The following is a 10,602-nucleotide window of genomic DNA, read 5'->3' on the forward strand; positions in this document are numbered from 1 at the left end:
CCACAGACATCACACCATGCAGAGAGGTGGACGAGGTCGAGGCAGGATAGTGGGTGCTAGGCGAGGTAGAGGTCGAGTTCCAGCTTAGCCTAGAGAAGAGGTACTACGGCTTGACAAATTCGATACACCGCAGGCAGAGTTCCTGTATGAGGCATGCTTCGAGTACTGCCACATAGAGTACGGGCGGCTACTGCAGTTACGCGAGCTGAGGGTATTTAGGATCCAACAGAGATTCGATACCCTAGGGTGGACTCATCTCTTCACGGCGGACTTGCCCGTCTACCCGTCTAGTGAGGTTGTTCTTCAGTAAACTCACATCTGTCGAGGAGGCCAGAGGACCGGGTCATCCTTTCAGACTCATTCTCGAGAGCAGGGTCATGGAGACAAAAATGCTTTTCTACCAGGACACTGGCACAGATCCTTCAGGTGCCATACTATTCTCATCAGTGCCTATGGATACCTTCAGGGGCAGAGGTAGACCGATACTAACTACCCTACGAGCTTCATAAGATATGTGCTACGCTTTGGGACAACTCAGAGTGCTACCTTACGCGGAACAACGGACAGATGACGGACTTGGCTCGGATCATCAGTCGCATTGTGGGATGAAACATCATGCCGAAGGCCGGACATCACCGTAGAGTCACAGTGATGGAGGCCGTAGTCATCTACCGAATCTACATTGGATTTCATATCAACTTGTCCTACATCATCCAAAACGTCATGATAGATCTGGTGGCACGTCCGAGTTGAGGAACCTTTGCTTCTGGAGATTACTGACATTAGTCTTCCAGCACTTCGGGGTGGATCTAGCAGGAGCAGATGTAGTCACTGGAGCACTGGGGTACACCATTGGGACGAGGACTATCAAGCAAATGAGGCTTACCCAGACTGTGAGATCTCTAGGTCCAGAGGGTGAGGAGGAGACATATGAGGATGAGGATGAGGCTCAGGTTCCAGCAGATGAGGGTGATGCTGGTCCAGATTCTGATGATCAGGCGGCGGAGGACACAGAGATGGATGAAGCTGATCCTGAGTATCCTGAGATTCCCAGATCACCACACTTCGAGACAAGAGGCCCTTCACATTCAGTTCCCAAGACTTATGATTTAGGTGCTCAGATGAGATTGATGACTTCCATGCTAGAGAGGATGGAGGTCAGACAGGAGCAGATGTACAGTGCCATGGAGTCATGGCAGGATTAGATAGAGTCTCAGATTGCAAAGATGGCCGAGGATTTCAGAGCATTTAGAGATCAGAGGAGATCACTTAGATAGATTGTACTTAGGCTTTCCATTTATGCTTTAACAGATGTAAACTTTTCTTAAAGTTAACGAAGTTCATTTTGTTTCTCTTTATTATTGTGTATTATGCAGTTTCCTCTTATTGCATTATATGACAATTGTTGAATCATAATTATCGTGCATTATTCAGATAATCAATTACGCTTCATTAATCAAGTTTCTAATCCAAGTGTTCTATTATTCACTTCTAAGAGTAGATGAGTCGATTCTGGATCTATGACTCAGGAATGTTCCGTTATTGTTTTATGTGGTTAGGATTTCCTTGAACCTTGGGCTTTGATACTACTCTGTCACATCCCCCCAGCCAGTACCCTAACTAGCATACCCGGGTGTGTGATCCACAGCCCCGAAGATCAAGTATCGAGGAAATCATCCTTCCACATATGTAATAACATAATCATGAATAGATAAAATGAAGTATAATATTATAAACAAAAGATCAAATCAGGAAATGAATATCAGTATAATCAGAGTGCGGAAATGATACCAGATGTAATCACATAAAAAAGAAGTAGAGTGAGGCGGAAACTAACTCCACAGTTACAACGAAAATGTAGTACGTAAGTCTAAAAAGAATTACAACTGTTTCTAAAGAAAAGTAAAGAAAGAAAATCAAACTAAACTACGAGTTTTCTATCCTATAGATAACATCTTCGAAGTAATGGACTTCATCAATCCAACAGAGATGTTCCAACTCTACGTTACGCCTAATCGTAGTACACAACTTGATCGCTCGAGGGATCATCAGGGTTATCTTCATAGTTGCTAGTACTTTGCGTGAAGTATGCTTCATCGGTTTGCGCTTCATCTTACTGTCCTTCATAGTAGTCAGTACCTGTAGAATAATCTAACAAAAAAGATTGTACAAAAAGGAGTGAGTTCGAATGAACTTAGCAAGGCAAGTTAACTCATAACAACATAAATAACATACAGCAGATCATAACAAGATGCAATGCAATATGAAACATATAATGTATGTATGCATCTAAACTCTATGAATGCTGGTCTCTATTGGCAAACATGCTTTAAGTAATAGCACCATACTTCTTTGGGTAGGTCTCAAATCACTCATCATCAGTTGGTAATGGGTCCGGCATCCCTCAGGACATTCCATGGCATTCCTTGCCCCTTGCGATCCTTTCTGGTATCCTTTCCACTAGAGTCAGCGTATCCTATGGCTACAACCAACTCAGACTACGGATTCATCAACCCTATTGGTTATCCACATATGGTAAACGGGAGGCTCTCATGTCCCCTCATGGGTTGGTTACCGGTCTTGAGCGTCCATGAGCCAAAGTCTATCCATATGCAACCCTCCAATAAATGGCCCCCACAATGTGATTCCCGTCCTCTCACGGGTTGGTTACCAGTCTTGAGCGCCAGTGAATCCCCATTGCTGCCATAGGTCGTTTGGTCTCAATACCCTTCCGATTTGGGTCTGATATAACGGGGACATCCTAGCCAAACACTGCTAGACAATCCTAGGTATGACAACAAATGACTTGGGAAAGCGTCAATGGGCAACCCCGGAAACATCCCATACTATTTCCGATAATGTCCAAGGACAGAAGTGTCAAAAGGACACCTCTCAATCCCAAACCATACTTAATCAAACACATTCTCAGATCAGTCATGACATACATAATCAACAACTCATTATACAAAAAAGAATATAAAAGCATAATCAAATCATAAATCAATAGATAGTAATAAGCATTTCATATAAATTTGAATAATGAAAAAGAATAAACAAGTGAAGTGCTACTGTACTTATAGTAGTACATTAGAAATATAAAATTCAAGAACAGTAGTTAAACTCAGAGTTTCTTAAATTAGAAACCCAAGAGTACGCGATCTATGTTATTATGAAATAACTGTCCTTACCTTGATTATTGTCGAAGATAATCCAAAGATCAAAGAGAGAGGCTCCAAACTTAGCAAATAAACCCCTAACATTCATAGATATAACATTAGGAAAGATGTCTAAAAGATCAAAGAACAAACGAATCAAACTGAGCGAAAAATGAAGCTACTGACTTAATTGGTTGATTGATTGGTCCTACTGACCCAGTCGACCAACAGAGTCAGTACGAAGCAAGTACGAGAATTCTGATCCGAAACTCAATCTACAGGGTTCGGAACTTCATGAAACTTGGAGGAAAACTATATGATAGTATTCTAAGACAAAGGGAGTAGAGATCGGGCACTAATAATGTTTAAAATTATTACCTTTAAATAAAATCATGGTTTTCCCCAATTGAAAGAAAACCCTAGAATTCGATGAAAAATACACTATGGAACTCACAAAAAGGTAAGGGATGATTTAGATCTCATCCAAGAAAAAGGTAATCATAATCAATTACAAGTACGCCATTAAAATTAGATTCAAATGATTACAAAATCAGATCCATGAGAAGAACTAGGGTTTCAAATGGATCTGACAAGAATTAGGGTTGAGATCTCTATGCTAATCATAAACCCTAAAGAAAAGAATCAGATTATGGAAGAGATGGTTGCAAGAATGCAGCATTTTCTTCCCAATCTTAATCAAGAACAAGATCGAAGAAAGAATAAATTACAATATAGAAGAGATACTAACCTTAGACTGGCAGACCAGAGATGAGAGACTTCAGATCTGGCAGAGGGATCTTCGAAATCACCGAAGAGAGTTTCAAATGAGTCTTCCCACATTCTCAAAGTGTTTTGGAGGTAGAGGATACTAAGAAACACGGAGTGTGTTTAAATAGAAAGTGAAAAACCCTAAAATTGGAGTTTCTTGGATTTAACACACCATTGGTCGATTGATTGGTCTACTAGTCTAGTCGACCAATCAATCGACCAATCAGGTCAGCAAAGTTCAAATAGGGAAATGAAGGATCAAATGGACACTAAACCTCAAGGGCTTTTGCACACATATCAAATGACATACCTAGTGTGTAGAAATGCCTTCAAACCAAGTCAGTTAATACTCCAAGTCCTTCAACTAATCTCATCTTCAGAGAGGTGCAGCTTCCTTTCTAAATTTGCCCAGACCTCCAAGTATGGAACTCCATCATCAACATCCATGGGTTCAGAGTCAAACACCATGTCTTCTACTGAGATGTCCCGTAGTTGGCTTCTTCCTTTACTCCGGGTCTTTGGACCTAAAAATAGTTGGGTTTCCGGGTTAGGGTTAGGGATAGGTTAGTGCTGGGTTTCATAACAGAGATTACTAACCTTTGATTGAAGAATAGGAGATGAAAAGCTTGAAGTCTTGAAGTAGTTAGAAGGAATAACAATCATGAAGATCACACTTGATTTCCCTTCGAAATCATCATGTGGGGAAAACACAAGGTTATAGAGTGTATGGAGATCCACTCTAGAACAGTAGGGATAGAAGGATTAGTCATGGGAATGCCTTAAGATCACTCTCCTATTAAAGGAAATAGAAGGTACAAGAAGAATTCGTAGAGAGAATAGATCAACTTTGGGGTAAACTTCTACCAAATGAAACTAGGCAACTCATATGACAGAGAATAAATCGAACAATGTATATGGTAGGTATGCATTTGGCACAACAGCAAGGTTAGGATTAGGTGGGATTTCACACTTCGGGTCCCAAACATCTCAAGAGGGGTCCAGCATAGGACCTTCGGTATAACGTTCCATTTTGTATTATAATCGTGATGCCCGTACCTTGATTAACCTTGCTTCTTTCGAATCTTCAGGTAGCTTATCATCTCTGAGATATTCCACGATCGGGTCCATCCAGCATCGTTCCGCTTCAATATAGGATATCTCCTTCTCTTGACTGCTTGGAAATGCTAATTCCTTAATGGAGACCGAAGGGTCTAGGGTCTTTTCTTTGGCATTAGCTAGTCTTGAAGTTCATCCGCCATTGCATTTTCTTTTCTTGGAATCTAACATACTCTCTAATTCTTAAATTCCTTCTGCAATGCTTGTACGATTCTTGATATTTTTGTAATCGGGGTTCTTTGATCCCATACTCCCCTCGTACTTGATTGACGATAAGCTGTGAGTCACTAAAGATAGTTACCTCTGCTATTGCTAGTGCTTTTACCAATCGAAGTCCAGCTATCAAGGCCTCATACTCTGCCTCGTTATTGCTTGCTTCGAATGTGAACCTTAAAGCGTATCGAATAATGAAACCTGCTGGGCTTTTCAAAAGAATCCCAGCCCTAGCTCCTTGTTTGTTGCTCGAGCCATCCACATATACCTCCCACATGGTAAGAATACTGGGTTCGGCTACTTCCTCGGTCGATGCAGTGGTTTCTACCACGAAATCGGCCAATGCTTAGGCCTTTATTGCCGTCCGAGGCTTAAAAATATCTTGGAATTCACCAAGCTCAACTAACCATGCTACCATTCTTCCAGATAAATTAGGCTTACAAAGAACTTTATTAAGGGGGAAAGTAGTCAATACCTCTATCGGATGTGCTTGAAAGTATGGCCTCAGTTTCCTTGCCGCTATCATAAGAGACAAAGCCTGCTTCTCGATCTGGGAATATCGAGTTTCTGCATCGAGGAGCACGTGGCTGACATAATAAATTGGCCACTGTTTCTTGTCTTTCTCACGAACAAGAACCACACTCACTGCCGAGTGTGATGTTTCCAAGTAAACTTGCAAAATTTCTCCTTTCTCCGGTCGAGACAAAAGTGGTGGTTTACCGAGTGTTTCCTTCAGATCTTCAAACGCCTTTTGACATTCTTCTGACCACTTCACCTCCTTCTGACAGAAGGGAAGGCATTTTTCTCCTGATTGTGAAATGAACCGGTTCAACACAGCTACTCTTCCCGTTAGGCATTGCACATCCCAAATGGTTTTGGGAGATTCCATGTTAATGAAAGCCTGTATTTTGGTTGGATTGGCCTCGATACCTCTTTGAGACACCATGAAACCTAAGAATTTCCCTGACGATACCCCGAAGGCACACTTTTCCAGGTTCAGCTTCATTTGGTATTTCTGGAGTACCGAAATTACTTCTGTCAAATCTTCAATATGCCTTGATCTTGCGGTGGTTTTTACTAGCATATCGTCGACGTATGCTTCCATATTTCTCCCAATCAGATCCTTGAATATTTTGTTTACTGCCCTCTAATAGGTTGCCCCTGCGTTCTTTAGGCCGAACGGCATGACTTTGTAATAGAAACTTTCACGATCAGTCATGAAAGCAGTAAACTTTTCATTCTCTTGATTCATGAGGATTTGATTGTACCCCGAATATGCATCCATGAAACCTAACGTTTCATATCCAGCAGTGGCATCTATTAAAAGATCTATCCGGGGTAACGGATAACAGTCTTTCGGGCAAGCCTTGTTGAGATCTGTGTAATCCGTATACATTCTCCATTTTCCATTCGCCTTTTTGCTCATCACCACGTTGGCCAACCAGACTGGGCATTCGATGGGTTCAATGAACCCAGAGTTCTTCAACTTTGCCCCAGATGGCTTCATGCTTTTCTATAGAGAAGTTTCTCCTCTTCTGAATAATTGGTTTTACCTTTGGATCTATCCAAAGTTTGTGCTCTGCTACCTGCCGATCTATTCCTGGCATATCCTCCGCTAACCATGGAATACATCACTGTTTTCCTGAAGGAAAAACTTCAGTTCTATCTTGAATTCCTCCAGCTGCTCAGATCTGATATGAGTAGTTCTTTTTTTATTATCTGGGTACAGCTGGATTCACTCCAATTTCTCTACTCGCTCGGGCCTTTATATTTCTGTTTCGTCCCGATCGTCTCGTATCTCTATTGGCAATGCTGTGGCCTTCCTTGGGCCCTCCTTATCTTTCAGATATGCCACGTAGCACTGTCGGGAGACTCTTTGGTCAGAGGAAACCAGACTTATTCCCATATTGGTTGGGAATTTTATCTTCAGGTGCTTTGTCGAAACTACCGCACCTAACTTTGAAAGAGATGGCCTTCCGAGGATGACATTGTAAGCTGGAAGTTCCCAAACCACCAAGAAGTTCACTCGAATAGTAGCTTTTCTGGGGAAACATCCAACTGATAAATCCACTTGTATCGATCCTTCAGCTATAGTTGATGGTCCAGCAAAGCCATAAAGATGGATGATGGTTCCATTAGATCCTCTTCGACTTTCAACTTTTGATAAGCCTCATAAAATAAAAGGTCTGTAGCAGACCCTGTGTCAATCAACACTCTGTGCACCTCCCGGCGTGCAATTTCTACTTTGATGACTATGGCGTCATCGTGAGGTATACATATGTCTTGTTCATCTTCTTCACTGAAGGTGATCGAACCCTCACCATTCGGTCTCTTCTGCTTCTGGGTTTTTTCAGTTCCAATGAACTTGGATCTGGCTTTCAGTTTTCGGAGCGACTCAAGTTCGGGTCCTCCAAATATTGTTAGTATGGGTGATCAAGTGGCATCGATCACTTCTTTGCCCTTCTTAGATTGAGGAGCCTCGGTTGGCCGTTCCCGACTTACTGAACGCTCCCTTTTGTCACCAGTTCCTCGTGGTTCTGTCTATCTCCCTTTAATGAAGCTGGACAGGTGACCTTGCATATTAATCTCTCGATATCGGCCTTCAAATGCCTGCAATCATTAGTATAGTGACCGTAGTCCTCATGGAAACGACAATACTTCTCCCTGTTTTGCTCCCCAGGCTTTGTTGGAAGCTTCGATGGCCATTTTAGGATATTCTGCCTCTTGATAACATTCAAGATGTCTGCCCGAGGAGTATTCAATGGTGTATACTCACTTTGATCGGGAGACTTCTGTCGCGACGCCGAACGAGGACTTCCAACTCAATCCCGAACATTTTGCTTCGGCTTTTGCATTTTCTCGGGAGCATCTGTTCTTTTGCAGGGGCCTTAGTGTCTCCCTGACGTGCATCCAGGATCTCCGTTACTTCTACTTGCTTTTGACACCTTTGCCTAGTTCAGTATAGGTGGTAAGCATGTCTTGAAGTAATGAATCCAAGAGTCTTCGGTTGGTGAGTCCAGTGAACAAGAGCGTTTTTAGCTACTGTTCATTTAGATTCTCAATTTTCATTGTATTCCCGAATTGATTCACTTTTCCCTTGTTTGATGGTGAACAACGTCTCCTCGATCTTCTTGATCTGTATCCCGCTTTGGAATCGACCGATGAATTTTTGTGCCAGCTCCTCAATGTCCATAATCCTTCTTGAGGGAAGATTTGAGAACCACTTCTGTGCTGCTCCAGTCAAAGATGAACCGAATACCCTGCAAAGGATTTCATCTGAATTACCAGCAACAACCATAGTTTGCTGATAATAGATGGTGTGAGCGATAGGATCTCCCGAACCATCGAACAAAGAAAATGTTGGTAACCAGAAATTATGAGGAAATTGATATCCGGCTATTGCCTCAGCGAACGGGGTTTTTCTGATGACTGAATAAATGTCATCGGTTATTCTTCCTTTGGACAGTTGTCCGAGTCTCTGATAATATTGGCCAACTCTTGGCCAATATGCATCGAACGGTCAACAACGATGCGAGCATTGTCCCAAATCGCATGCCAAGGAGTTGGTGAATGAGTTCGTACTCCTGCACCCAACCTTGTCGTTGAATGAGTTGTGCTTCCCTGTGGTCTTTCAAATCGCTTGTCTCTTCTAAGGAGTTCTCCCATTCTTCTTGGTTCTCTGTCTTGTCTCCGGGCATCTTCCCGGAAATCTTGACCAACATTCTGGTCCTCTAGAGGCTTTCTTTCCCTTTGTGGGGAACGTTTTGGTGGAAGAGAGGTAAATATTTCCTCCCTTTCTCTTATACGCCTTGCTGATTCACGTTGATCAGGAGCCTGTGACGCCACCACTTGCCTGGCCAACGTACGAAGCATCTGATTCATCTCAAGAAATTGGAGCTTTAGTTGATCCAACTGCTGCTGGAGTGGATTAGGAGGATGCAATTGATCATTGCCCCCTTGACCACCATCTTCTCGGACTTCATGGGGTCGACTTCCTTCAGGGATCTCTTCTGGATTGTTCCCTCCAGGAAGTTGAGCGTTAGCTTCTCGCTGAGCCGCCACAGCCATTGCTGCTGCTGCCGATGATCTGGTAACCATGGCTTTCTGAAGCGATTCCCATAGACGGCGCCAAATGATGCATCCAAAATCTTCTCAGCCCTTAGATCTTCGATGGATGACCTGCAAAAACAATCGTCAGCTATGGCCTGACTATTGGGGTTGGGAGTCCACCTCCAAAGGCTAAGTCAGTTGATGAACTAAATTATGAATGGCTCTGGTTGAATACAGAGCAAAAGTATGAATGGGAATATTGAGAATACGATTCAGATACCTCTCTTGAAAGTAGGTTATGTTTATATAGTGTTTACCTTCGAATCTCCTTCATTGGATTTACTCGAACCTTCTTTGGGTGGCCGTCCAATCTTAACGATTAGATCTGTTACTAATAGATCCGTTCGTGGTAGGATAATGGATAACTGCATGATCATAGCGTGGCAGTTACCCAAGTAAGCACGATCGATTGCTCCCATAAATGTTGTTTAACCATCTACTTGACGATCCGTTGGCTCCGATTATCACGGATTCGGGCGTGCTTGTTGACTGAGTCAGTTTACTTCCTCAGCAAGTTAGCTCTTAAACCTGGCCCGCTCGGATGCAAGTCGGTTCCTTTCTTCCCAACCGGGGTCGAGGATCGAACCACAGGTGGACCCGGTTCGATTATGATTTCTCCCATATCAGTTCCTTAGGGAGTTTGAGGAGGTTTGTGTCCTTATGAAGGTACAACAACTCACTGATGATGTTGTAAGACTACTGTTTATTACATTCGCATTAAAGGACCAAGCCAAAAAGTGGCTTTATAGTTTACCTCGGGATAGTATTACCACATGAGAACAATTCACTGCCCTATTCTTGAAGAAATCTTTCCTTTCTCCAAGACAAATAAAATAAGAAATGACATTCTTCAATTTTGTCAAAAACCCAATGAGTCCTTTGCTAAGGTAATGGAGAGGTTCCAAAGCCTTCCCCATGAATGCCCTCACCATGGTATAGAATTATGGTATTTATGCCAAATTATTTATGAGGGTATCGATTATCAAACAAAACAACTCTTGGAATCTATGTGCCCCACAGAACTTACATCATTCAACGATGATTCCGAAGCTTGGGAATTTCTTTTAGATCTGGGCAGATAGAACTAGAGAATGGGAGTCAACCCAAGAATCTAAAAGGACTAGTAGGGGATATTTTGTTGATATCCAAGTTCATATGGAAGCACAAATAGATGATCTTTTGAAAAAGTTAGAGAATTTGGTAGTTAAAGCTACACCACCACCACCAAGTCAAGCACATT

The 10,602-nt window shown here is 42.4% G+C and overlaps 1 non-coding gene across 1 annotated transcript; it reads right to left on the minus strand.

The window, feature by feature from the left end:
- Nucleotides 1–10,192: 10,192 nt before the first annotated feature.
- Nucleotides 10,193–10,299, minus strand: LOC148999297 (small nucleolar RNA R71). The gene has a single exon (XR_016170980.1). It is a non-coding gene; the product is annotated as a small nucleolar RNA R71 (small nucleolar RNA).
- Nucleotides 10,300–10,602: the final 303 nt, after the last annotated feature.

The sequence above is a fragment of the Hakea prostrata genome, unplaced genomic scaffold, assembly GCF_041222555.1.
Source record: "Hakea prostrata isolate BN-2017 unplaced genomic scaffold, UWA_Hpros_2 contig_17, whole genome shotgun sequence".
In the NCBI taxonomy this organism is placed as follows: Eukaryota; Viridiplantae; Streptophyta; class Magnoliopsida; order Proteales; family Proteaceae; genus Hakea; species Hakea prostrata.